The 25,309-nt window shown below is 45.6% G+C and overlaps 1 protein-coding gene across 2 annotated transcripts in view; it reads right to left on the bottom strand.

Annotated features, from left to right (window-relative positions):
• The window catches only part of CHD7 (chromodomain helicase DNA binding protein 7), a 135,601-nt gene extending 114,168 nt beyond the window's left edge, over positions 1–21,433 (bottom strand). The window contains exon 1 of one of the 2 annotated variants that reach the window (XM_054190698.1): positions 21,355–21,433. The gene's annotated coding sequence lies outside the window, so the exon portion shown is untranslated. Of the gene's footprint in view, positions 1–18,335; positions 18,697–21,354 lie in introns of those variants that run through there. The other variant, XM_054190697.1, reaches the window with a different exon arrangement.
• Positions 21,434–25,309: the final 3,876 nt, after the last annotated feature.

The raw sequence follows: 25,309 nt of genomic DNA on the forward strand, positions 1-25,309 counted from the left end.
AAACAGAAGCCGCAGTATGAAATCAGTTCAATTCCAGTGAATGACATTTCATGTTCTAGAAACCTTGACTTGGACTAAGATGCACAATACAATACATGTGACTTTAAATTTTGTTCATCTCCAAAAAAAGAAAAAAACAAACAGCCCCGCAATGATCTTTCCTTCACAGATCACTTTTATGGATGCTGTTAATTAAACAGAAGATACAAGCTACTAATTTCATAAAAATTTTAAAGAGAAATTACAAGATGTAAGGAAGCCTAATATAAAGTCTGGAGTTAACACAGAAAATGCCAGTTGTGCATGTATTTAAATGTATTACAGATCCACCAGTTAACGCACAACAGCTTTGTAATCACGTATGATACACGGTGGCCCATGACCAGAAGAATAGCGAGATACAATCAGGCTTATCGCAAGACAAAATATGCTAACAGAATTCAGATCTCTTGATTTTTGGGAAAGGACAGGGATGATGGATGGGATTTCAGTCTACGAAAATGCAAAGTGTAACATTGGTGTCGGCAGTGTTACCAATTCTAAATATGCATCCATTTAAACATAGAAGTTGTCTTTTTCCTTCCAAGCCAGGTGACTAACACCACTGTCTTCAATTGCATCCCCATATTCTGATTTCGGTTTTTTTTCCTTGCAGTTGCACGCTTTTCAGAAGTTACTCCAAATGTACATCATCTTTGTATTACAGTAGTATCTACCTGAATATTCAGATGATCATGTTCCTTTTATACCTAATACATTAGATGGCTGGGTTATTCTTCCACTCCTCTGGCTAAAAACACTGTTAGTTTAACTGTTTCTTTTGTCTACAAGAAAGGTATAAGGGGAAGAAGAGAGGAAAGAAAAAGAATCATTCTTAACCATGCAAAAATTGTGCTTAAACAGAAACAATAATTTATTTCCTTCGACTTACCCTTATCTATCTTATTAATAAGAAAATATGGTTGAGTGATGGGCAAATGTAAATCAACTCATGCTCCAATCACCTGATTCAGGTAAATAATTATACAAGGGGAAAAGGAGGCATCAGTGCCACAGTAGGATAGTCTTTATGAAGATTTTTTTAGTACTTTCCACATAAAATTTCCAAGAGGTTGCTGTTGTAGTTAAATCAGAACGAGCCCTACTGCCCTGTTAAACTTCAGGGTAGACCAGAAGGAACAAATACATATCCAAGTCTTTGAAAAATCAAGGAAAACTGACAACTTACTGTCAAGGAGTCAGTTTTGATTTTATACTACTAACAACCCTACGTTGGGACCCTATTCAGCTAATGCTTAACTACTCCATAAATCCTGTAAAACAGGGAGGTGGAACCCAAAGCACATGATTTAATTTCATACCACTCATCAACACATATGCTTTTTCAAATAAAAATAAGATAATACTAACAAGCTCATTAAATCATCAACATCAAACTTATCTGAAAGACTTATCTGGCCTGCAGAAAGGCTGTCCTGCCTTTTAGTTTGATACCTTTTGCGTATTTCAGACTTAAAACACTGAGCTTCTAACATAGTTTAAAATAAAGAAACCTAATATACAGTTGTCTCGGTTTTCAGCAATTCAAAGTTACAATTTAATGAGTTAATTGTCATCTGTGGTGCAGTACCCGACTACTTAGGCTTTTGTTAAGAATCGCCTTGATAGAGCACAGCTTTTTAAAAGCCTGTTGCCAGCCCCAAAAGATATTGCCTTATTGCTGGGAGACAGGAGTAACCAAAGTGATATATGCCTTTGACAAGGATCACAGAAACAGGAGCAGATACCTATAATCCATAGCTTTGTTCATGCTACTGGATTAAGACCTACTTCCCCCTCCCAGTGCCACTTTCAGAATCCCATGTGCGTGGGGGGATGGGGGACAAGGAGGTTAAGGGAGGAAACGACAGCATTACAGCATCTCGTTTTGTTTATCAGCTATTCATAGACCGTGACGAAATCTTCTCCAACTGTCTTCATGCCATTTTTTCATATCAGATTTGCTAGGGACACTTTTAAACAAGCCTATAAGCAATGTATTCTAATAAATCAGTGTATAAAAGCCCCTATTCCATTTAAACCTGGTCACTAAATGACTGACAGCTTGTGATCTTCCAAGAGGAGAGATACTTTGTACTAATGCACAACAACTATGCAGCTTTTAAACCAAGAAATTCCAGATTTCCCCTCTCTTCTTCATGAAAGTTACTTTGGAGGACGAGTTAAAAATGTGTTACTTTAAGAAGAGATACAAAAAATGCCACAATTAAAGACCACCTAAGAGAATTTACCATCTCACAACACACTGCTTTTGAATTTGTCTAGGCTGAATCAATTTCAACCCTTGTTACTTCAAATTTTGTTACCAACCTTTACTTTGCAGACAGAAAACCATTCCTCCGCTTTCTTCTAAGTGCTTTGTTAGTATTATTTGAACTAAGAAACGACCCCATCCTTACATTCCTTTAAGCTCTTTCCTAAACCAGAAACCTATACTTCTATATAGTTTCTTTCCCTGTTACCCTCAACAAATTTACTTGTAAGCACACTGATTGCAATTTAACTTACTTTAAGAAGAAAACAAAACAACTGATGAGCTTATCCTGTACATATGGCATGCTATATAGAAACTGAAGTAAGTTTCATGTGAAAGTTTAAAAATTAACTTATCAAAGCACAACAGTGACTCCTCAACAATCAGAATGGGCACAAGCCTTTCATGGGACCTGCATTCTTCATAGAAAAAAAAAAAAAGTTCTTAAGATCCTTCTTAAAATTCTGTTTATTTCAAAGTGTTATGAACTCATACTTGCCACCTCTCAGAGCATCCATTTTGAAAACGCAACTGCTCCTTCTTTATAAAATCAGTTTGCCTACTTTGATACTATGGGGTCTCAAATATTTCATGATCTTTATACAGCAAACTTTTTTCCATTACTGAAGTGTAGAACTCCCCAAAATTCAGTTGGCTAACGCTGAAACACTGCACAAGTGCATATTACAGACTACTTTGAAAGTCTAAGTAACTTTCAGGATAGCAGAAATTATCAAATGAAACACAGAAGTAAGAGCTGACGCCCACGACTTCAGAGCTACAGACTTACTATATTCCAAGTACTTCTCAGCTAAGCAAAGCACCATAATTCTCAAAAAAACCTCAGTACGAAGTGGTTATTATTTGTGCAAATGTTTTTCTAAATATGGTACTCACATATCTATACATGAAGACACGAATAAACTCTTACTGTTCCACCAGCGCTTCAAGCACCAAAGGTTTTTATACAGAGTGGTACTGTAGCATGTCACATACTATGATAAAACAGAGAGACCTCAGTACTAAACAATTAAATAATATACTACAGTACCATTTTTCACATAGGAAGCCAAGAAAAAGAAAAGTCAAAGTTATGGTTCCCATGATAACTACAGCTTGATTGTGATACTCTTTTATACTGTATATTTGAACAAATGCATCAATTTACAATTGATGGGGAATTATAACTGAAGGACACAGTCACATACTTTGTCTCACTCTTAAATAGATCAGTGGCATTCAAAATAAATTTCCATGCCACTTGTACAACTTGGTAAGGTGACTGGTTTGCTGGCAAGAAGAAAATAGGCTATAAAAGCATACAAACCCTATTTATCAAACAACTTCTCCGAAGTTATGGTGAAGCACACAGGGTAACACTGCTGCATTTTAACTAGATTATGGACTATTTCAACATCCAACAAATTATATTACATTCAGATTTGTCCATATCATATTTGACTTGACTATACCATGACTCACAGCTACTGCTAATGAAATTCATAAAATATATTTAAGCTCAGCATTCCTAAAAAAACCAACAGCAACAAAAATACATTATTGCAGTTCTTGCTTTCGAAGAGAAAAAACACATGAAAATGAGGAAGCTTGGTGAGAGAAACAAAATGAGACAGTCAGACAAAATATTTGCAGACAACAGACAAAAAATACCATGAAAGCGCAGAGACCCGAGAAAAAAAAAAATTCATCAGTTAAACCACAAGCTGGGGGGCTCTCAGTAAGAACGTTTTTCATGAATAAGGGAATAAATAAGAAAAAAAGAATTAGCAAGTAAAATTGCAAACAAAAGCTGTTCATAAAGGGGCAAAGTAATAAAAGGTCCTTTCACAAATGAAGCCTGCTAAAGGCTAACTGGGCTAACGTATAACCAAGATATGAAAGAAATACTCCAATAAACTAAACAGAAATGAAAGGGTTTTTTGCATCTGCTGTCATTGGAGAAGCTAGAGGAGGTTTTCATCTTTTCCACTGCGTAAGACCTCAGATGTAGCTTTGGTCAAACCAAAGCAAATGGCAGCAAGTTACCAAAGCAAGATGGCATTCACCCAAGAGTTCTGAAAAGCTGAAGGATGGAACAGCCTATCTATCTGCTCTAACATATAGTATCTTGGTGTCAAACACTGCTTTCATGTCAATGGTGCATCAGTTTTGAAAGGTGGTCACACCTTTAGACTGTCAAGAACTACTGACCAGCAAGTCCGATGACTCACCAGGGCAAACAGGTCGAAGATATAAGAAACATTGTTCATGGGCGCGTAGCTAAGTAGACTATGAAAGTGACATTGATGCTTTCCCATAGAAAAGTCCTGTCTTACTAATGCACGAGAATTGTTTGAAGCAATTGATAAGTGGTCAAAGTCTGAGCTAACTTGGATGACCAGAACACATGCCATCTGCTGAACAAAGGTCCTCTACCAACGGTTCCTAAAGAAACCAAGCTACAACAGAAAAGAGGGAAGGTCTTCACATGGAAAAGTAACCACTTCAAAACAGGAAAAAAACATTAGGAAACATCCCCCAACTTTTCCAGACCTGTTTAGCATGCACATAAAAGATCTAGAAACAGGTGGTGAGCCTTGAAGTGAGTTTGCTGATAACATTAACAAGTTCATTTTGCTAAAAATGAAAATCAACTATGCAGGAAGCAGCAGACCTTCATCCTACCCAGTGAAGGTGTAATAAAATGCAAATGAGATTCAGTGTAGGTAAACAGAAGGCAATGCACCTGAGAAAATACAACCGGACTGTTTTGCATACATTTTACTGAGCTCTGACCCGATTACCTCATTGTCAAGAAAGAGATTTGGGAGCTAGAATAAATAGATCTAGGAAGACAAGGTTTGTCAGAAGGGTAAACAGAATGCTAAGCGTGTTTAAGAAAAAGAGAAAAAAAAACAAACCAAAACCTCAGAATTGTAGAAGAGATGAGATGCACAAGTCTATGAGATACCCGCATCTTGCTGCAGGGCCACTGTTTGCTCTGCCCACCTCCACTTCAAGAGTAAGATTACTGAAGGACCAAAAGGGGGTGACAGGCATTTGAACACCCTTCAGAATCTCCAGCCTCGAGAAGGGACAACCAGGGTGAGCGTAAGAGAGTCTACAAAATCAGTAGATGGAGCAGGTAAGTAGCGAACCATTGTTCTCTTTTTCTTTTAACAAGGAAACTAGAGAACATCAAACAAAACTAGCAGGTGGCAGGTTCAAAATAAAACAAATAAAAGGAAGCAGTTCTTCATACAATGTGTACTTAAGCTGCAGAACTCATTGCCACGGTCCCAATGGAAGCCAAGAGTTTACACAGACCAAGAAAAGACTAGATTAATTCATGCAAGAAAAATTCATTAAGTGTTACCTATCATGTTTTCCAAGGTAATTCTGAGCTGCACAGCCGTGGAGGCTAAAGGGGCTTGCTCTGTTTCCGGATAGCCTCCACCGTGGTCACCGTGAAATAGGATTCCGGATGGGACAGATCTTTGGTCTCAACGGGCAGAGCTGTTCTCTGGTACTAAAAAAGCAAGATCGTATTCCTAACATAGTTTTAATTGCTCTTGATAAATATGTTACCTCAAAATACGTAATTTCCAGTATATCGTTTCACCTTCCTTTCATGGAGAAACTTGTGTTTCTTCAGTCCGTGTACTTCACAAATCAGTACTTCACGAATGCAAGTGAGATTACAACGTTTGGGAGGACCAAAGCATGAATGAGACAAGGACACCCCAAACAGTGAGTATCTGACTCTGTTGAAATTCTACCATTCAGAAATAAAAGACTACCCTATTCCAACAGCAAAAAATTCAAAGAGTTTATGACCTGGTTTTAACCCCTTGAGGGAGGAAAAAAAAAAAGTGGATCAGGGTTGTAACAGAAACACTGACAATACTCCACACTGCAGCACAAGCAGTACTTCTCTGGATGCTACTCAGTACCTACAGTGGTTCTTAAGTTCGCTTTGGGAATAATTCAAAAACAAGTCGTGTTATACATTGGAACTTTAGGAATACTGACCTTGTATTAAAAATATTTTTTCATGTTTGAAGGAGAAAGAATTAAAAAGAATGCTAAGTGTTGAAAAAATTAAAATAGTCATACTTTTTCTGATTTAAACAGCAGTTGTAAGAGATAGTATCAACGGAACGCACTGGCCTGAAGTTTTACTACTGTTATAAAAAGGTACTTAAAATAACTACAACATATTTAGGTTAAGCACTTAAAGGAATTACCGGAAGACTGAATTCAATCCTCAGCTCCAATCCACAAGTCATTGTGCAACATCTTAGCTACTGAAAACAAACCCTCTCTATTACATATAACATGGGGACCATGCTCATCTCCAAAATCAGAGGTACAAATTTTTCCTTTGACAGATAGAGAAGACGCGGCAGTTGCTGTTGTAAGCAATGGAAGGACTCTGCCTCTTTCCACCTTCCAGCCTACTCCTGCTTCCTCCAAGACAAGAAAGGTTCTGCTGCCACTCTGTGCTGAGCACAGCCCAAGCCTGGAGACAGCAGCGTATGCCCAGTGCAGAACAGACCTTCTGCTAAACCTCCGTCAGACAAAAGGCAGCACGAGCCAATGGTTTATTTTCAAGGACTCGTAATGATCAAAGTTTCCACAGGTACAGTAAAACTCACCGTAACTCCCAGATCACACCCAACAAATTACATACCCTCGCTTGGAGACACGCAGCTCTTCAAAGAGATTGATTGGTTGTAGTTTAGTTAAGTTAAATACTTGACTTGAGATAGAAGAAAAACCTCACAGAAAATGTGAGTCAAAATGGTTAATAATAGCACAGAACAGAAAGTATACTATCTAAACTCTTTCTACTCCTAAACCTAAGCTCAACATCTAATACTCACAGACTATTTGGCAGAGCTTATTCAGGAAACCGTGTAGGACAAGGGGGAAGCTTATAATCCCGAAACTCAATACACAACGTAAAATTGTTTAGAATTTACTCCTGAGAAAACTATTTAAAGGAAGAAGTCACAAATTCAGAAAACCAGCAGGCTATTCAGACATAGACTCTAAACACTTAAACCGGATTTTTTTTTAAACTGCTAAATATCAGACCAACTCTGTTTTTAAGGATAGTATTTATCTACTTCACAAGGGCAGTAGCAAGGCCAAATTAACACTTGGTAAAGAACCAAGATCATCTGACGAGAGCTGCTGGGTAAACAGCAACTATTACAAATCCCAATATGGCAGACCTCAAAATACATCATTATGAACCTGGCATACCAGTTTGGAGTAGCACTCCACAGGTTCAAGACTTCCGACCATCTGCTCAGGCCACTAACCTTGAAAAGAAGAAAATGCATCCAAACGCGTGGAGGTGCACACACTAAACGGATATTTTGCCTTCTATCGCTTCCATGCGTAACTGAGACAAAGAGCATCAAATTCACTCACTGGAAATATATGTTTGGTTTTTTTTTTTTTCTTACGGCACAGCAGAACTACGCGCTCAAAACTCCTCCTGACCTTTCAGCAGCATCAGCAGCAGTCAGCATCAGCAAGTGGGAAAATACCCCCGGCTGCTCCCATTCCCCCTCCGTTTTTTTAGGCAACACTGTTTCTCGGTTCCTCTTAAACCCTTCCTGTAGCAATGCCCACCACTCCAGACACCTCCAAATTTAATCCACTGGAATAAGCAGCCTTTAAATTAAGGTGTTATAAGGTCATATAGCAAGCAAGATGATCGGATTAAAGAGGAAGTGGAGTTGAAGTTAATACTGAGTCACTATTTTAAGTTCTGCGTTCAAGACAACAGCATGATAGCCTTTCAAGTGTAAACCAGTCTTCAAGCAGGACAGCTAAGAACTTTTCTATTTAAAAAAAAAAAAAGTTTTATTTCTTTTTTAAATCTGAACATGAAATGCAGGACAAAAATTCATCAGACAGACAAGATCTGGTCCCAGAGACAGATGTTTTACAGCTGTGCTTTGGGCTTCCTAAAGCCCATTAGAGCTAGCACATACAATTCCTAATGTAAACAAGCTGCTTTTAGTAACTACAATATTCACTCTGAACACACACACACACACAACGCTAGTCAGGGCCACCACTCCTCACACAGTTTTCACCAAAAGCAGCTTGCAATATCCTCGGTGCCTTGAGCTAGAATTTCTAAGTCCCCTCTCCTGCTCCTCCCGCCATCTCCTGGAACTCCCGAAAGAGAATTTTTTAGATGCAAAACCCGCGGAATCTAGATGATGCACCACATGGGGGGTTTTTGGATAACTATGGCAGGTGTGTACCTTCCATTAAGGCACGTACAATTTGCTCAAATCTTGAGAAAAACAGGAAGGAAAGCATGAGATTCCACTCTTCCACCTGCTAAGAAGCTCCGTTCTGTCACACTGCAGGCGCTTTACACAAATAACTTTACAAAATAACCAGGGCTCTTCAGAAAGCCAGCAGTTTCTTATGCCCCGTTCCTGCTACGCTGAAAGAGTCACCTCAGGCTGGCAGGTGGCCTGAGCAGGAGCTACAGTCAGAATCCCTGGTTTTCTGTGAGGTGTTCATTCCTCTGCTGAGCTACCCCGTGCAAACTGCCCATTTCTCTCCCTGGAGAACAGCAAAAATATAATATTACAGGAGTAACTAAGCAGCATGTTATTTTACTTGCAATGTAATTTTTTCACCAATTTTAAACAAATAAGAGTGTGTTCATTTCGTTATGAGAAAGCTTTGGATAGGAAGTAACAGTCTTAGCCATCTACTGTGACTCTCATACCATCTCAAACTAACAGGAATAATGTAGATACTCGAGATTAAACTCCGAATAACTGAATCAAACATTGATTTCATAAAATTTGAGACGTACAAATTGGCTCAGAAGGTTGATGAAACTAATGGAGAACTTCAAGCTTGCTAAAAAAAAAAAGAAAAAAAAAAAGGAGAATCACACACACTCCCCCCAGAGCAATGTACTTTCTTGTGAATAAATTGTTTTAAAGATTAAATACTTTAAATTTGAAATACCAGACAAGTAATTTATACATTGGTAAATCTTTAAGGCATTTGTTCCTCTAGCTCAAAAGGAAAACTGATTTCTGGGCAGCAGATTATTAATTCTAACGAACTGTTTATAGCATGCAATCCATACCATCACTAGAATAAACAAATTTTAATATCAATTTGAACTCAGGCCAGCAAATTTTTCTTTTGGTGTCCTTTGCTTCACAGATGATTACTCTATTTCTCTTTCTCCCCTGAAGGTTCCCAGGCAACTGATCCAATCCACTTGCTCACTGCCACCAAAATGAAAAGATGAAAAGGGCTTGCTGCTCTCCAAGCCACCGACCCCCCTCATCCTTAGTACCAGCTCTGGTGTTCATCAGATCCTTTTATGAGCCGGTTTGATTCATTACAACAGCAAAATGCTCTCCATTTTACCGAGTTATTTTTCTGCCATTTTAGTGAACTAAAGTGGTTCACAGAAGGACCTGACAAGCGCTGCCGCTATAACAAAGTAACAGAGCCATGCGGTTGGAAGGAAGGGTGCAGGGGGACAAAGGCAAAGAGGAAACTTCTCCTTTCAGAACAATGTCCGGTTAAATTAGCTCACTGCATTTCTCAAACCATACCCTGACTTCAAAATGATTAGGTGGACCACAAGATGACATTCAACAGCTTTCAGCTATCTTCAGAGCTACAAAAAAATTATTGTACAAAAACTGAAATAATTAAACTATAATATTCCAGCAGAGGAAAAAAAATAAAAATCTTACAAATATAATACCAAGGTAAGGATAACTTAATCAGAAGAGGAAGGTAAGGAAAGCTTTGTAGATTTCATCCTACTTTAAAAAAAAAGAAAACCCACAAAAAAAACCCTTGGAAAGTGACCATTAATCTCAGTGTTATGATGGAGAAAAGCTACAAGTATTCCAATAAGGAGAAAACAGCAAGAACTTTGCATTTTCTCCTGACATCGCCACCAGTATCCAAGTAAACCAATGACAGGAAGGCTGACGTGCCTGTTTCCACAAGCTCCAAGAGAAAGAACCTGGAGGGAGGCAGTCGAGCCAATGCGTTGCGAGGTGCTGTACCGCAGGCGAGTGACAACGTGTTCTAGATGCCTTGTCTCCAGGCTTCCTATACCCCGTGATTTCTCTCCATGGATCGATCTGCCTCGTTCTGTGATGGACTGCCTACCGTGGACGTGCCATTTCACTTGAGAAGCAAGAAGTGAACACGTATCAAATATATCACTCCCACAGCCAAACGGAATCGATGACAGCAGCAAACGGGACAGCTCGGCTGCTGGAGTCCTTATCTTGCTATTCAAAGTTCATTGCCTACCTGGAGGCACCTCAAAACAGAAACAACTCGTTTCAGTACGCGCTGAAAAGAAAAAAGCGCCCTGCCCCAGAACACCACCACCGTCACAGCCTTCCTGACCCTACCAGCTGCTCACCAAAAATCTTAACGTTGGGCAGCCACAGAGCACACCACGAATCTCCAAGTGCCGCAGAGACAGAGCCACATAGGAAGACAACAGCAGATCCCAGAAACCCCACCAGGGGATAAGATGGGGCATGCAGCCTGCATCCCAGCTGGCTGTGTAATATCTACCTCCAAGAGCCGCTACGAGTCCAGTTCCTCCCACAGCAAAAATTCGCATTGCCCAACCATCCCCGTACTGCACAGTCCAGTTGTGCCACGAATCATGCGACAATTTCAGCGGGGGAATCGCACCTGAACCGCTGACAAGCCGGAGGTTGACCATCCTTCATCTAGAGAGGCAGGTAGAAAGGTGGGCATTCTGGTTTCCTCTCTTTTGGGGGAGGGAGCAGGGAAAGGGGACTGGTGGTGGAAGGAGAATAATAGATCAAGGAGATTAATCTTTTAAATAACTGCAACGAAAGCAATTCCTTTCACCTGCCATCTTTTTTGTAGCCAAGATTTTCTTTTTTAACACCTCGAAACTAAGTAATCATTGGTTTGGGTAGGGGGGAGCAAGGGTGCGAGGCATTAGCTTATTTCCATGAGAACTAGCCATTCAAGAACTCAGTCACCTTAACCATAGCATTTCTCTAAATCTAACCACGGTATGTGAAAAGCCACACAAAAACACCCACCCTTCCATTTTTCTCTTTCCTTTTTTTCTTTTCTTTTTTTTTTTTTTAAAGTTTCAGCGCAACTTCTAACACGCTTGACTTCTAAGACTACCTACTACAACAATTATGGGACCCAAGTTGGAAAGCCTGTTTCTTTTTTGTTCTAGCGCTGCCTTTGACAAGCCGATTCTCCCAATAGCCATGTCATTTCTCCAAAACAGCCCCTTCCTCCTCCATGGCTGCCACAAAGTTCAAATCCTGTTTAAAATACAAAAGTACACTGACCAAGAGTCACTTCTGCGAGGGAAGGCAGCGTGGGCTGGAGATTACTGCAGAACTGTAGTGAAGGAGAAACGCAGGTGGAACTGATGCAGTTTTTTCAGTAACCTCTGATAAGGTTACAGTGGAATTAAAGAATCGCATAACTGCCTTCGCTCACTTCTGCACGAAAAAGAAACACAACAAAACGACAACGTACCTTTGCAGAAATCAAGAGAGAAGGAGGGGGGAAGTGAAGCTGAAGTCTGCTTATTCACTTCCCCACTGATGAAAGAATGATGATTAAAGCAAGGATGAATAAGGCTGTACCCCATTCACAGAGCCAACTGAATGCAAAGCACAGCAGACTCCTCGTAACAGTACTGATAAATAAAGTGAATTACTTAGCGGGTCTCTCCCAGCCTTACCTCCCGAGGCAGTCAAGAAACCCCTATTTAACTCACTTTCTGAATGATTCCTTCCTAAATCAAGGGAGAGATTAAATTGCTTACTATAAGCTCTCAGTTTAATTCTTCACGGTTAAAACAACTTGAGGCAAGAATTATACTCTTAGCAAGAGCCCCCCTCATCAGGGTTTAAAGGAATCTCTGAACTCACATAAGCAATGGCTACAGTGACACAGGGCCTTCGCTTAAGCCATCCTGACATGACCGTACCACCCTGCGAAGTCTTCAAGATCCTCCCAGGAACTACCAACGTAGTCTAAGTACCTCTCGAACCAACAACCGGAGATGCCAACCTGCCTGCTTTTTGCCTTGCAACGAACCACCAAATCCAACAAGCAGCTGCTCCAGTCCAACAGCAGGGCAAACCAGAGCACATCCTCAATAAGCCACAGGACTTGCCTAGATATATGCCAGACAGTTGAGATGAAAAAAAAAAAATAATAATCATATTCTTAGATCTTAATTCAAGCTAATAACTACAGCTATGGTTGTCTAGGTGTTTCTGATCCCACACGAACAAACAACACACACTCAGATGTAGAACTAAAAGCAGCAATTCACCCGGGATGCCAGATTTCTGGACTTCAGATATGGTCTCTTACCCAGGAATAGGTAAGATTATGAAAACGCTTGCTATACCCTAAACGACTAATTAAGATGCATCCTTGAAATTTACCAGTCTCTTACCTACGTACAATTTTATCTCAGCCTTATCAGAGCAGTATTTGAACATCTGTTAGCCTCACCATTACCTTCCTTCCTTTAACCCTCCTTCCATCGAGCATTAAAAACAAAGTCAGTCATATCTCCTTTTTGGTCATCTTTATTTTCAACTCAAAGAAATACCAAACTGCTATTCTCTACAGTCCAGACCAATATACACACACACTTTCCTGTAAGATGTTTTACCGAGTAACATTTCAGCTTTGGATTTCACTCTCAACAGCTACATCAATGAATCCTGTCTGAAGCAAAGAATATTTTCTTATAATAAGTTATCATCAACTCAGACTTCCTATTTACTAGCTCACCCAAGCCGTTAATACTGAAGACTTTAACTGAATTCCTCCGTTCCTCTCACATAAGGGCTCGTTTTGCATTTCTCCCAGGACAGCACCACCCCAATGTTTTTCTCCTTGTTTTGTCCTATTGCTGATCTCTTAACTTCTAAAATTCCAGCTTTCTGTTCAGTTTTATTTAGTTTTCCCCTGAATCCTCTCTCAAAGAATGACCAGTATTCCTGCACACCTAGAGGCTACCCATTTAACAAAATCCTGCTTAACCCTGTAAATAAATCCACAGGCTTCCTATTTTAAGATCCAGGACAAAAGTGCCTTTATTAAATAAAGTCTTCCCTGGACTCGCTCCAGGTTCTGATCTGCTTTACCACTGGTCACATAGTCCTCAGTCTCCAAACCTTCCCATCTCCTTTCACAAACATCACACTCCCCCACAGGAGCTCCTCCCCATACCCCAAATTTCTCTCTTTGGCAAGGGCTACCCCACAACAGCTATCTCCATTTCACGCGAAGCGTGATGGGACTAGACTGTCCCCACTCGCAACTACTCCATGCATAGAGCGAGAGAAACCACTACAGCTGTATTTCTTAACTATTAAATGATGGGGGGGGACATAATTTCCATGAAAACAAGGTCTGAAATGACGAGAGGCCGTTTCTATTCAAAGGGTCGTGAAGAACCATCGGAAAGTTGCCGGCAGGATGCAGCACCCAAGGATTCCCCCCACTCTGTCTCTCCGCTGCTGACATCCCTGTGCCAGGCAGCGCCCGGGGTCCAACGGGAGACTTCGTGGGGCTTTGGTGGAGGCAGCCAGCTCTTCCCACACCGCCACAAGCATCCTCCACGCTTTGGGTAGAAAGCAGTATTATTAGGAGTTGAAACACATGTTTGTTTTGCAAAATATCCTAATTATCCAAGACTGGCAAGAAAATGCAACTCCACCAATAGGCGCCAATGCAACTCCGCTTCCCAATAGGAAAGGTACAATCTGAAGAGGAAGAAAAAAAATCCACGGGAAAGCTCGGGGGGGAGGGGCCAGGCAGGAAATAGAAATAAAATAAATAAAAGGTTTAGATTTCAGGGCAGGACAGGTTTTGCTGCGTAAAAGGAATCATATTTTGTACACCTGATGTACACCTCCATGAAATGCTTTAAAAAGTTAGCTATTTTGTAGCTAGAAACCAAAATAAACTGTAGTGTAGGCCAATTTCTTTTAAAAAAAAAAAAAATTGCTACGAAGAAATTTTAAAGCCAGCTACCTGTTGGAGTTCTAGCAATAAACAAAGCTCAACTAAATGCCTTAAAAAGCGGCTCAAGGTCATTAAAACTGAAGCGCTTCCAAAACTATTCAGCGTTGGATTCTCCATACACTGGCTGCTCCCAGGCAGGTGAGTCGCTGCGCTGCTCGCTACGATCACCAGCCCGTATTTAAATGAAGCCTGAACAGAATAACCTCTAGGATCAGGACCCTATACGTGAAATTTAATTTTCCTCTCAGAACCATTAGGAAGGAGGCAGACATTTTGGCTGCAATGACTTTTTCCAGACAATTGATTCTCGAAGTTATTTATTCCCCACCATTCCCCTCAAGGCCCTCTCGTCACAGCAATTGTCTATGTCAGAGGAAGGTTGGACGCAGCTCCCATGAAAGCCAAGCAAAACCACACCCAAAATAGCTATATAGGTCACTACAAAGCAAAGCCAGCCCTACATCATGCCAGCAAGGGCTTCTGCTTAGTTCCTATATGCCAATAAGCTTTCAAAGTCGTGCGTTACAATGCTCTACTAATACAGTAGCTTATTTGATAATTAGCAGTCTTTTACTGAATTTCAACTTTTAAATGAAAATGGTTAATTTAAGAAATTAAGTACTATCTCTTTTTTTTTTTTTTAAATGAGAATGTATTTAGCAACAAAATAATCAGGATGTTTAGAAAGCGCTACAGAGTGGCATTCATGAAAGGAGAGAACCCAAGAGGACGACAAAGATCCTTGGTTTTGACTTGGCTTCTTCTAGGTGCATGTTTACATCTTTGAAAAGTCACAATGTTGGAAGCTAAGAGCTAATCAGCTTTTGTATACTTAAGAATATCCTTAAGAGCTTTGTTGTCATATTCAGGCGCTTGGAATGTGTCCTTTAGGTCACAGCCTCCTTTTTATTTTTTTTTTTTTTTTTTTGTATCGTGCCTTCCAACCTCATTTTCCAAGTAAGAATTTTAGTGTGCAGCTACGACGTGGTATTTCCACAACGACCGGTCTCAGCTAAGATACGAACCACTAAAAGTTGCAGTTAGATTCTGCAGACTGAAAGAAATCAAGAGGAACACTCTTCCATCAGGTTTCAGTATCTTGTCAGAGCCCTAATAAAAACACGGGATGTTTCTGCATATTGTACCTCACTCCTTCCTCTGAAAGGGTTCTAAAAATAAATTATACTGGGAGCTTCCCTTTGCCTTTCTATCGCTGACAAAATATAGACAATATCTGAGACTTTCTTCCATAAAAAAAAACAACAGTGCAAACAAGCTATCCACAGAAACATAAATGGGGAGAAGCCATGAAGTTAACATCTGCCTTAATAACGAAGCTAAATAGACGCAGTAAATTAATACAGTAACTTTTCTGTTGGAAAAGTGAAATCTAAAGCCTCACCTACACGCAAAAGACTTATCTGTAAAAAAAGACAAGTTTAATTATTTACTAGAATTTGCCGTTTTCTCATGTATGCGGGGAACATAAGAGTAACATAAAAGTATCACCCGTGTTACTTACGGGCATCGGTTAGCCAGCTCATAAATCTGAGCAGTGAGTGATCTGTTCCTAGCAGAGAAATACAAAAGGGTTCGGAAGTCGGGATTTAAGGGAACTGGGGGAACGGGGCTGTCCAGGCACACACCACTTGTCACACAGTTGCCCGTATCCTCGCTAGCCACACAAATTTATTTGGGTATCGCTAGATTCGCAAGAGCAAATACCAACCAGCAGATTCTAAAAGCTCTCCCTCTGAAAATTAATGCAAAAAGAAGGTGAACAGTAAATAAGGGACAGAGTTAAGGCACGGGATTCTAGGCAATGCATGTGTTTATTTCCACCCTCTTCCTTTCTGGTTACTTTTTTCCTCCTCCTCGCACCTTACTAACCCTTATGTATCACGCCATACGCAAAAAAACAAAACAAAAAACCCAAAGAGCCGGCTGCAATCGGATGCCGTGGATATGGCAAACCACAGAGTCTCACTGCGAGATTTCAGCAGTTTTTCGAAAACCTGCGAAGTTCCTATTACTCGGGCCTCCCGCCTTTACAGAAAATCACGCCCAGGGTTGGGTAGGTTGGTTCGTTAAGGTTTTAAAAGCGCTGTTGTGTTCTTAACGCTGCGGACTCTCCTCCGGCCGAGGGCCCAGGCCACGTCCTGCCCGGGCAGCCACCGTCGGCAGCCGGGCACCGGGCACAGACCCTGCGCTCAACCGCCCTCCGCGCCCCAGCAGGAGGGGACACCAGGACACCCAGCAGCATGTCACCGCCTTCCACATACTTTTTTTCCCCAGCTTCGCCATCGGCTTCTTTCGCCTTTACTCACAAATAACTCGGTTTACGTCTTATAAAGCCCTGATATTATTTGCGCGTTAAAGGAAAATATCATGGACCTTCAGCAAAAGCTTTTTCAGCGCAAAAACAGCAAGTGACACGCGTGAAAAAAAAATGACGCTCTGGTTAACTGACCCCTCTACACGGACTGGGAAGTCTTTACAGCGCTCCTTTGACCTAACTCTTCAGGTTTCCGCATTAACCAAATTCAAAAGAAAATGGTTACAAGTCAAACCTCCCGCCACTGTGCAGAGTTTGGGTCGCAACAGGCAGCATTCCACTGTACCTCATTGAGACTGATACTTCTTTTAACAACGCAACATCCTTCAAAATTGTTATTTTCCTAAAAGGACTGCGTGATCGTCACCTATGAGCAAAAGTTTCCTTAATTACCAAAGAGGGAATGAAATAGTTTTGGGTTTCAAATCTGAGCAAGTTTTTTTTTCCACTGTGTAAATAACCTAACCAGGATTTACAGGTAACAACAGAAATATCATTACGCTGTTAAATATTCAGTAAGATATTTGGTCACATACGATTATCCAATTAGTGAATCACTAATTCAGTTAAACTTGCAATCACAAGCATTTAATGCTCCTCTAAGAGCGTGTTCTACAGCTTTCATAATCATCTTTATATATTTCTTATTTAAAACAAAAAAGCTCAAAACAGACTGAAAATAAGCGGTTTAGGTTAACAGAAAAGCAGGACAGGGGATGCGTGAAACCGTGGCATTTTCCAGTGCCATAGTAGGGGAAATTTTGTTTTGTAAAACTGTTTCAGACTTCAAATGATGTCTCACACAAAAAATAATTACTTTTTCCAAGCAGTTGCGGTTTTATCCTAGAGGAAAATAGCACCCTATCAAAAGGATCTCTGCGAAACCCCGAGCACGTTTACAACACCAAACAAGAGGAAACAAGCAACGTTCCCACTTTTAGTAGCTGGAGATAGGAAAATGTAAAGAATGTAATTGTTCTAGTCACCTGTTACAAACCTCAGAAACAAATGGTTAATTTTCCCCCAGACTGCATCTTATTTCAAAAGGCATCACTAGAATTTTTCTGCTGCTGTTAAAAAGGCAGACCTCTCGGAAGAAGCCCTCTCCAACTATCTCCTCACCGTTAAGTTTGTCAGCAACCCCGCCGTCTAGAATGTGGTTTATGCAGAGTAACTGATTTTTTTTCTTTTTTCTTTTCCTTTTTTTTTTTTTTTTAAATTAAAAAAAAAAAAAAAACAAAACAAACACGTTGGAAACTTTCAGGATACAAACTAGAGAGCTTCGAAGTTCCTCTCTTAGCAGCGCCCAGCAATGGAAAGGAGAGAGTTCTGCAAACGTGCCCCAAGCATCCAGCTACATTTAGCTTTCAGCCTTTTTATTATCATTGTCAATGAATGGGCCCCAGTCAAATTAAAGCTGCCATTTTAGGTTAAAGACTAGAGAGCCTCTGTTGTGCAACAGCGAGACAAAAACACTCCAAGCGACAGATGCAGCACTCTCCTTGGAAAACGACAGATTTCAACTTTTAGAAAAAAATACTAATAATAATTACCGATCATGCTTTTTAAGATGAATTATATATCGATACTCACACATTACAGCAAACTAACGGGATTTATAATTGGGATAAACCAGCTACCCATGCTGCTAAGGTCATAGTCATTAAGATTTTTTTTTTTTTTTTTTGCCGTCGTTAGAATGGATGATCTGTGAGGAAACGAACAGAAACATTTTTTGTTCAACTTGCTGGTTTGTATCTCCGCTAGTCCCATATACCACCAGAAAAGAAAAAAAAAGAAAAAAGAATTAAAAAAAAAAAAAAAGAAGGAAGACACACACGCTCTCCTGAAAGCCATCTTCTAGGATAAACACAGCTCGCAATCTGCTTTGATAAAAGTAAAAATCGAGGCGCACATCGACACAGAAACAAACTTATCGCATCGAGGTTATTCTGATATTCCCCGAGCCAAAAATCCACCGAAGACCAGGCGGCTTGGGGGGGGGGGGGGGGGGGGGAGAGAGGAAGAAGGAGAGAAAAAAAAATTAAATATTTAAAAAAAAAAAAAACAAACAAAAACAAAACACACACAAAACCTTCTGGCAAAGGAGAAAACCGCCCAGCTCCGTAGTTGGGAGACACGCTCGGTCCCTTCCCAAACGAAAACAAAGGCGGAAAGTGGGTAAGTGCCGGAGAGTTGCGCGGCGGCCGAGCGGCCCCGGCGATGGGGGGGGACTCCCGGGCACCGCGACTTTCCTTTTGTCCATTGTCTGTTTAAAAAACAACTACTTTAAGCCCGGGCGTGAGCGGGGCTGCGAGGAGCCAGCCGAGGAAGCCGGCTCCATTCTCACACACCCCCCCCCTGCCCCACCGCCACCCCCTTCCCGGGCTCCCCCAACGCCCCCCCACCCACCCCCCGCGACACCCACCCGCGACGGCCGGTCCGGCGTGGCCGGAGGAGCTTCCCCCCCCCCCCGACACCACACACCCCCCGATGTAACGCTACCGGGATAAATGAATGCAACGTAATGATGGCTGCTCATTGCCTGCAGCGCCTTCTCCCTGAGACTCACTAACAACCCTGCCCCCCTCCCCCCGCCACCGCACACACACACGCACACACTCACGCGCGCACACGCGCTGCCCGCTCCCCGCAGGCAGCGCCCGCCGACGGCCCCCCCCCCCACCCCCGCCCCGCTGCCCACCCCCCCCCGGCCCCGTCCCCTCCCCCGGCCCTGACCGCTTGGCCTCCAACCACCTTTTTCCGCTCACCCTCAAAATGGCCCGGGGCGAAGCGGGGGGGGAGATCGGGGGGGGGGAGGTGGGGAGCGCCCTGGTACCCACCCCATGTGCGCGGTGGCGGCGCCGCCCGCCCCGGCCCCGCACCGGCGGAGCGCGGTGCCCGGCGGGGGTGAAGACCCCCCCTATTATGCGGTGTCCACCGGCACCGCTCCGGCTGCCTTTAGGTAGCGTCTTCCCGTCCCCTCCCTCCCCCCCCGCTCCCCTTTCTTCTCCGGCCGCCGGAGAGCCCCGGCCGCCCCCCGGCCCCCCTCCCGGTGCCGCCGGGGCAGGACGATCTCCCCGCCGTGCGCACCGGCGGCCGGAGCGGCACCTCGTGCTCCCGCCTCCCTCCTCCTCCTCCTCCCTCCCCGCCCGCCTTCCTGCCGCCCGCCGCCACCCACCGCCCGGCCTCCGCCGGGGGTGCCCCCCCGCCGCCGCGGCCCGGCCGCCGGCCCCGCCGACCCACATGTGCCGGCGCGGAGCGGGGGGGGAGCGGGGCGGGCGGTGCCGGGGCCGGGCCGGGCCGGGCCGTGCGCGGCGGGGGAAGCGCCCTCACTTTGTTTAAAGCGCTTGTTGTGCCGCGGCGGCCGTCAGCGTGGTCAGCGGGGGGAAGCGCTCCCCGCGGCCATCCCGGCCGGCGCTGGGCCCCGCCGCCCCCGCCCCGCAGTTTCGCTCAACTTTTCCGGATTTTTAGTCACCCTCTAAACTTGCGGAGAGGAGCTGGGGGGGCGGGGGGGGGAAGGGCGAAGAAGGGAAGAAGGGAAGGGGCGCCGCCGCTCCGGCTCCCCGGTGCCCTCCCCTCCCCCGAGGCGAGGCAGGCGGCCGGCCGGCCGCAGCACAACAAAAAGCCATTTACACCCGGGGAAGTGCCCCCGCTGAGACACCCCCCCCCCCCCCCCGCCCCGCCTCGCCCGCAGCCGCGGCGGGGGACCAGCATCCCCCACCCCACCCGCCGGGCCGCCGCCGGCAGCCAGCACCCCCCGCTCCGCTCCGCCGGGGACGGAGACCTGCCGCGGGTGCCCAGCTCCATGGCCGGCGCCCTCCTTCCCTCCCTTCCTCCCTCCGCGCCCAGCGAGGTGCGGGGTCACTCACCGGGCCGGGTGCGTGGCCGTCGGGGACCGGTGTCCCCCCGCTCGCTCCCTCGCTGCCCTCCGCCGAGGGGCCGGGGAGGAGGAGGGGACACGCTCCGGAGTTGGTGCCGCCGGCCGGGGGGGGTGGGAGGAGGGGGGGGGGCGAGGCGGGGGAGCGGGTCTCTCTCACACACACACACACGGAGTTGCTCGCCTCGCACCGGGGCTGGGCTAAGAGGGGGAGGAGGGGGATCCCTGACCGGGGCGGGCGGGCGAAGGAGGGGTAGGAGGGAGGGGAGGGAGAGGAAGGGTCAGCGCGGGTCTCGGGTAGTTTCGGGGGGTCTCCGCCGGGTCCCGGCTCCGCTTCGCTCCTTTGTGTAATTTCACTCGATTCAAGTTTAATCCGATAGTTCCCGAGCGATGCGAGCGAGCGCGCCGCCGGAGCCGAGCCGAGCGCGACACCAGCCAGGCGGCTGCCGCGGCTGCCGCCCCCTGCGCCGCCCGCCCCCGCCGCCGCCTCCCCCCCTCCCTCCGCCGCCACAAGGCGCGCCCCCGACACACCGCCCCCTCCCCGGGGGGCGAGCGCCGCCGCGAGCGCCCCGCCCCCCCCGCGACGTCACCGCCCCGCCCGGCATAATTTATGCAACGAGGGGAGAAGGAAAGAAAAAAAAAAAGGGAAAAGAAAAAAAAAGAGGGGGACAAAAAAAAAAAAAAGACAACCACAACCCGGCTCCGTGCGGGGGAGGGGCGGGGGTCACTAACCTCCCCGCCGCCCGGCCCGCCAGCGCCCCCGCCGGGGCTCCCGCCGCTGCCGCCGGGGCGAGGGGAGCGCTGCCGCGGGGCACGGCGGGGCACGGCGGCTTCCTCCCGTCCGCCCCCCCCGCTCCGCTCCGCCCCCGCCGGTCACCGCGCCGGGGAGGATGGGGGGGGGTCAGCCCCGCACCGCGGGGTCAGCGCCCGGCCCCGGCCCCCGGCCCCGGCCGCCGCGGCGCGTCCCGTCGCGGGAAACTCCCGGTGAAGCCCGGGGTTGTCCCTGTGTCGCCGCCGCCGCGCTTCAAACGTCCCGAACGCGGCGGCGAAGTGGAAACCGAGAGGCGGCCCCGGGGAGGCGGCCCGGCCCCCCCCCTCCGCACCGGCCCCGGCCCCGGCCCCCGGCCCCCTGCCGGGCAGCGGGCACGGCGCCCCCGGCCCGCCGCTCGCTTCTCCGCCGCCGGGGCCAAGGCGGGGCTGGAGCGGGGGCAGGAGCGCCGCAGTCCGCGATCTCGGGTGGACTTTGTCCCGAGCGGGTCGGGTTTTTACAGGGAAGCGGCCATTAAGCGCTGCCCGTCCCGGCCGGCCGCTTCCCCCCCACACGGGGGACCGGGACCGGGACCGGGACGGGGACCGGGAGGGCTGCTGAGCCCGCTGCTGTCCTGTTTGTAACCGTACATTCAAATTGGTGATACGAACCGAAACAAACTCATTCCAAAGTAAATTAGACAATCCCACCAAAAAGTGATTACCCATAGCACGCTTAATGGTCTTCCCTGCATCGCTCTGGAAACTAAATAAGCGTCTTAAAAAGTATAACGAGATTAAAGTGTAAACCCAGTGTAAAGACACTCCGCATTACAAGAATTTTCAGTGAGTCATTTGCCGAGGTAGCTTTTTACCATCCTTCTTCATAGCAGGATGGAGAAGGAAAAACAAGAGTTGGGTGCTGCCGAGCAGGGGCACCCCCCTCCCTTGTCCCTCCTTTTCGGGGGGCTGTTTGCTGGATCCACCCGCCCACCTCTTCCGTGGGAAAGAGAGAAGGTGTCTTCGTTGGATCTCGCACAGCTTTTCCTCTACGCTCTCTTAACACACAGTTAGTTAACCAGAAGCTGGACCCGGCCAACGTGGACGTCAAAAGCTCCTCTGGCTTCTTGGGTCATTGGCTCCATCAATCCAGGTGGCCATGTGGGCCGCTACAGCTCTGAAAATTTTTCCGGCCTCTTCGGAGGAAGCCTGAAACTCTTCCACATCATGTCATTCGTGTCAGGCCTACTCGATCTTTCCTGGGTTCGGGGGAAATCACCTTTTCAGGAGAAGGGACGGTTTGCGGATGGAGAGGCGTCACCACCTCTCGCGCGGCCGAGCCCGCGCAAGTCACGCAGAGAGGGGCCAGCAGCCGGGGAGATGACGCCATCCCATGCTTTCAACCAAAAAAAAAAAAAAACGTGTTGAAAAGCTGATAGCACGTGACGGTGCGGTATAATACGTTCCCTGTTCTTCACCGTGGTCTTCCATAAAGTTAAAAATAGCAAGTGGAAATAAGTGTTTAAAAAAAAAAAAACCCAAACTTTGAAGCAGCACGTGCCCCGAGTATACCTTCACCAAATTTGCTCGGTTTACGATCGTTCTATTTTTAACATGCATTTCTCTACTTTGTGAAAAAAAACCCCAACAACCAACGAAGAACTACACAGAGGTACCCTCCCAAGTAACTACATGTAATCAGTTTCAGTTTTCCCTTGCACTATGTTGACAGACCAGAGAGTAAACAGCCTAGAAACACTTACCTGCAAGCCTGTTTTTCTGCCTGTGTCACTTAAGTGTGCCCCTAATCTGGCAGCCGAGCACCCTGGTGTCACGTAAACTTGCCTGGAACTCCCTTGCTTTCAAAGATTTTAAGTTCTCCAAGATTTAGGGGCAGGAGAAACTCATTCTGAGACCAACTGGCCGGCAGCCTCACTGCTCCCCCTAGAAACTTGTTTCAGTTTCTTGTTGAGCAGAAATCAGAGCTGCGAAGCTTCCAAGCATGAAAAGTGTTTAAAGAATATCGGGGTGACAGCATAAGGCAATCAAAGAAATGCAGCGTTTCTTTAGAAAAGGAGTATTTTAGCATGGCACCAGCAACGAGGGGGCCATACGTGTAGGTACTTGGTTAAATGTTTGTTCCCAGGCAAAAAAAAAAGCCGCAGTCTCCAGTGGTTGCATCTTGCTGAAGGCACAGAACCAGCTCCCCACATCCCATAAATCATCCTCAGGCCGCGACCTATGAAATCAGCTGGCTTACTACTCGTGTGATAAAAACGCAAAGGGATTCTCCCAGTGTTTCCCAACATTAGAAGAGACAGAATCAGCAAATGGCACTTTCACCGTATGGGGAGAATTACGGCTGCTCTCTGACGCTTCAGCAACAAGAGGAACCGGCGAGCTGGGAGAGGTGCCACGGGGGCTTTTCACCACTCCGAGGTGGGACACTGTCCTGTTGTGGCACGTGTTCGCGCACACGTGTATGGACAATAGAACCAGACATGGATGAAATACATCACTGCATAGCTGCCACGGAGGAAAAAGTTTTGAAACCTTAACTCATGCTTTCAGCCCATCCCCAAAGAGAAATCATAACTCCCCAAGTCATCGAGAAGCTCTTTACAGCTCGGTAGGAGGGTGAGGGAACAGCGACATGGCAGTCTTCGTGATTACCCTGATGGGTAACAGCTTATTAAAATATCCAAGAGATGACAGGGATGGAAATTCACTTGTAGCCACCCAACCCTTTGTATGCTGTTGGGACGAAGTAATCCATCTGATGCAGGCAGCCATTTGGCTGGCAGATTAGGAAGAATTTGCATTAATGGCTGAGAATTTCAATAGCAGTTGCAGAGCAAGGGTATGTGTACCAACAAAACCTCACTGAATTGCTACACTTTACCCAGCTAGGTAAACTTTTGAGGTGGGGATAGTTTGTACAAAGCTGAGCAAGTCACTGGGTATGACAGGCATAATTAGGCAGAGATAAGTTAATGTACTCCGTAAGAAGTACAGCGCAGATATCACCCAGCGGCATTTACATCCGTTTTAAAACACCAGTATTACAAAATGCAAATGATGCAGTATCACATGAAAATACGGAGGAAGGTTACTTATTCATCAGACTTTTGAAGAACCAGCATCTGGTTTAAAAGGTGTTTTAAAGCAAAATGTGATCTTCAGGTCTAGACGCTGTCACTTCCGAAGGTGGCGGATGACACCTGATGCCGAAGTCCCCGAACGAGCCCTGCCCAAGGTGAGGCCTGTGGGCCACAAGGCCCCAGCATGTGCCTGGTGTCTGACAACCCGGCCCAGGCATGTGGCTTGTTGGAGAACTGCTCACGCCAAGGCCTGTGCTCAGAGAGCCCAGATCAAGCCACCCCCCTGACAAAAAGCTCTGTTAAGTTCATCTGCTTCCTCACCCGCTCAGCACCACGACGGTCCACGCCGTGTATCGGCTCCGACAGAAAGTACTTGTGTTTTTATGCCATACCCTCCAGCTGGCTTCTTCCAAAAGGCTTTTTTTTTTTTTCTTTTTTTTTTTTTTTTACTTTTGTGAAGGAACTTGCAGCTCCCAAGGAAATTCTGTGCAGATGTACCCACAGCTCAACAACTTCTCATCTCACATCTCTTTCTTCTACTTCTGTTTGCGCAAGGAGGGACGTGAAACTGCACCAGGAGCCCAAGCTTGTGACTGGAGTAGCTGCCTTGCAGGCACTTCAGGCTCGGTGTTCGGGATGTCAGTCCATGGCCTCAGAGGAGCTAAGGGCATCATGTTTTGTCCCACGATTGGTGGGACGGCGGGGCTCCGAAATCACACGACCCTGACACACACGCATGTTTTATTCATCTCTGAACGTTGTTTCAGCCAAGTGAAGTGAAAAAAGACCAATGGTTTCTTTTTCTTTCACAAGTGAAAGTTTTACTCAAAGTTTCTCAA

This window comes from Rissa tridactyla, chromosome 2 (assembly GCF_028500815.1).
Source record: "Rissa tridactyla isolate bRisTri1 chromosome 2, bRisTri1.patW.cur.20221130, whole genome shotgun sequence".
Classification (NCBI taxonomy): Eukaryota; Metazoa; Chordata; class Aves; order Charadriiformes; family Laridae; genus Rissa; species Rissa tridactyla.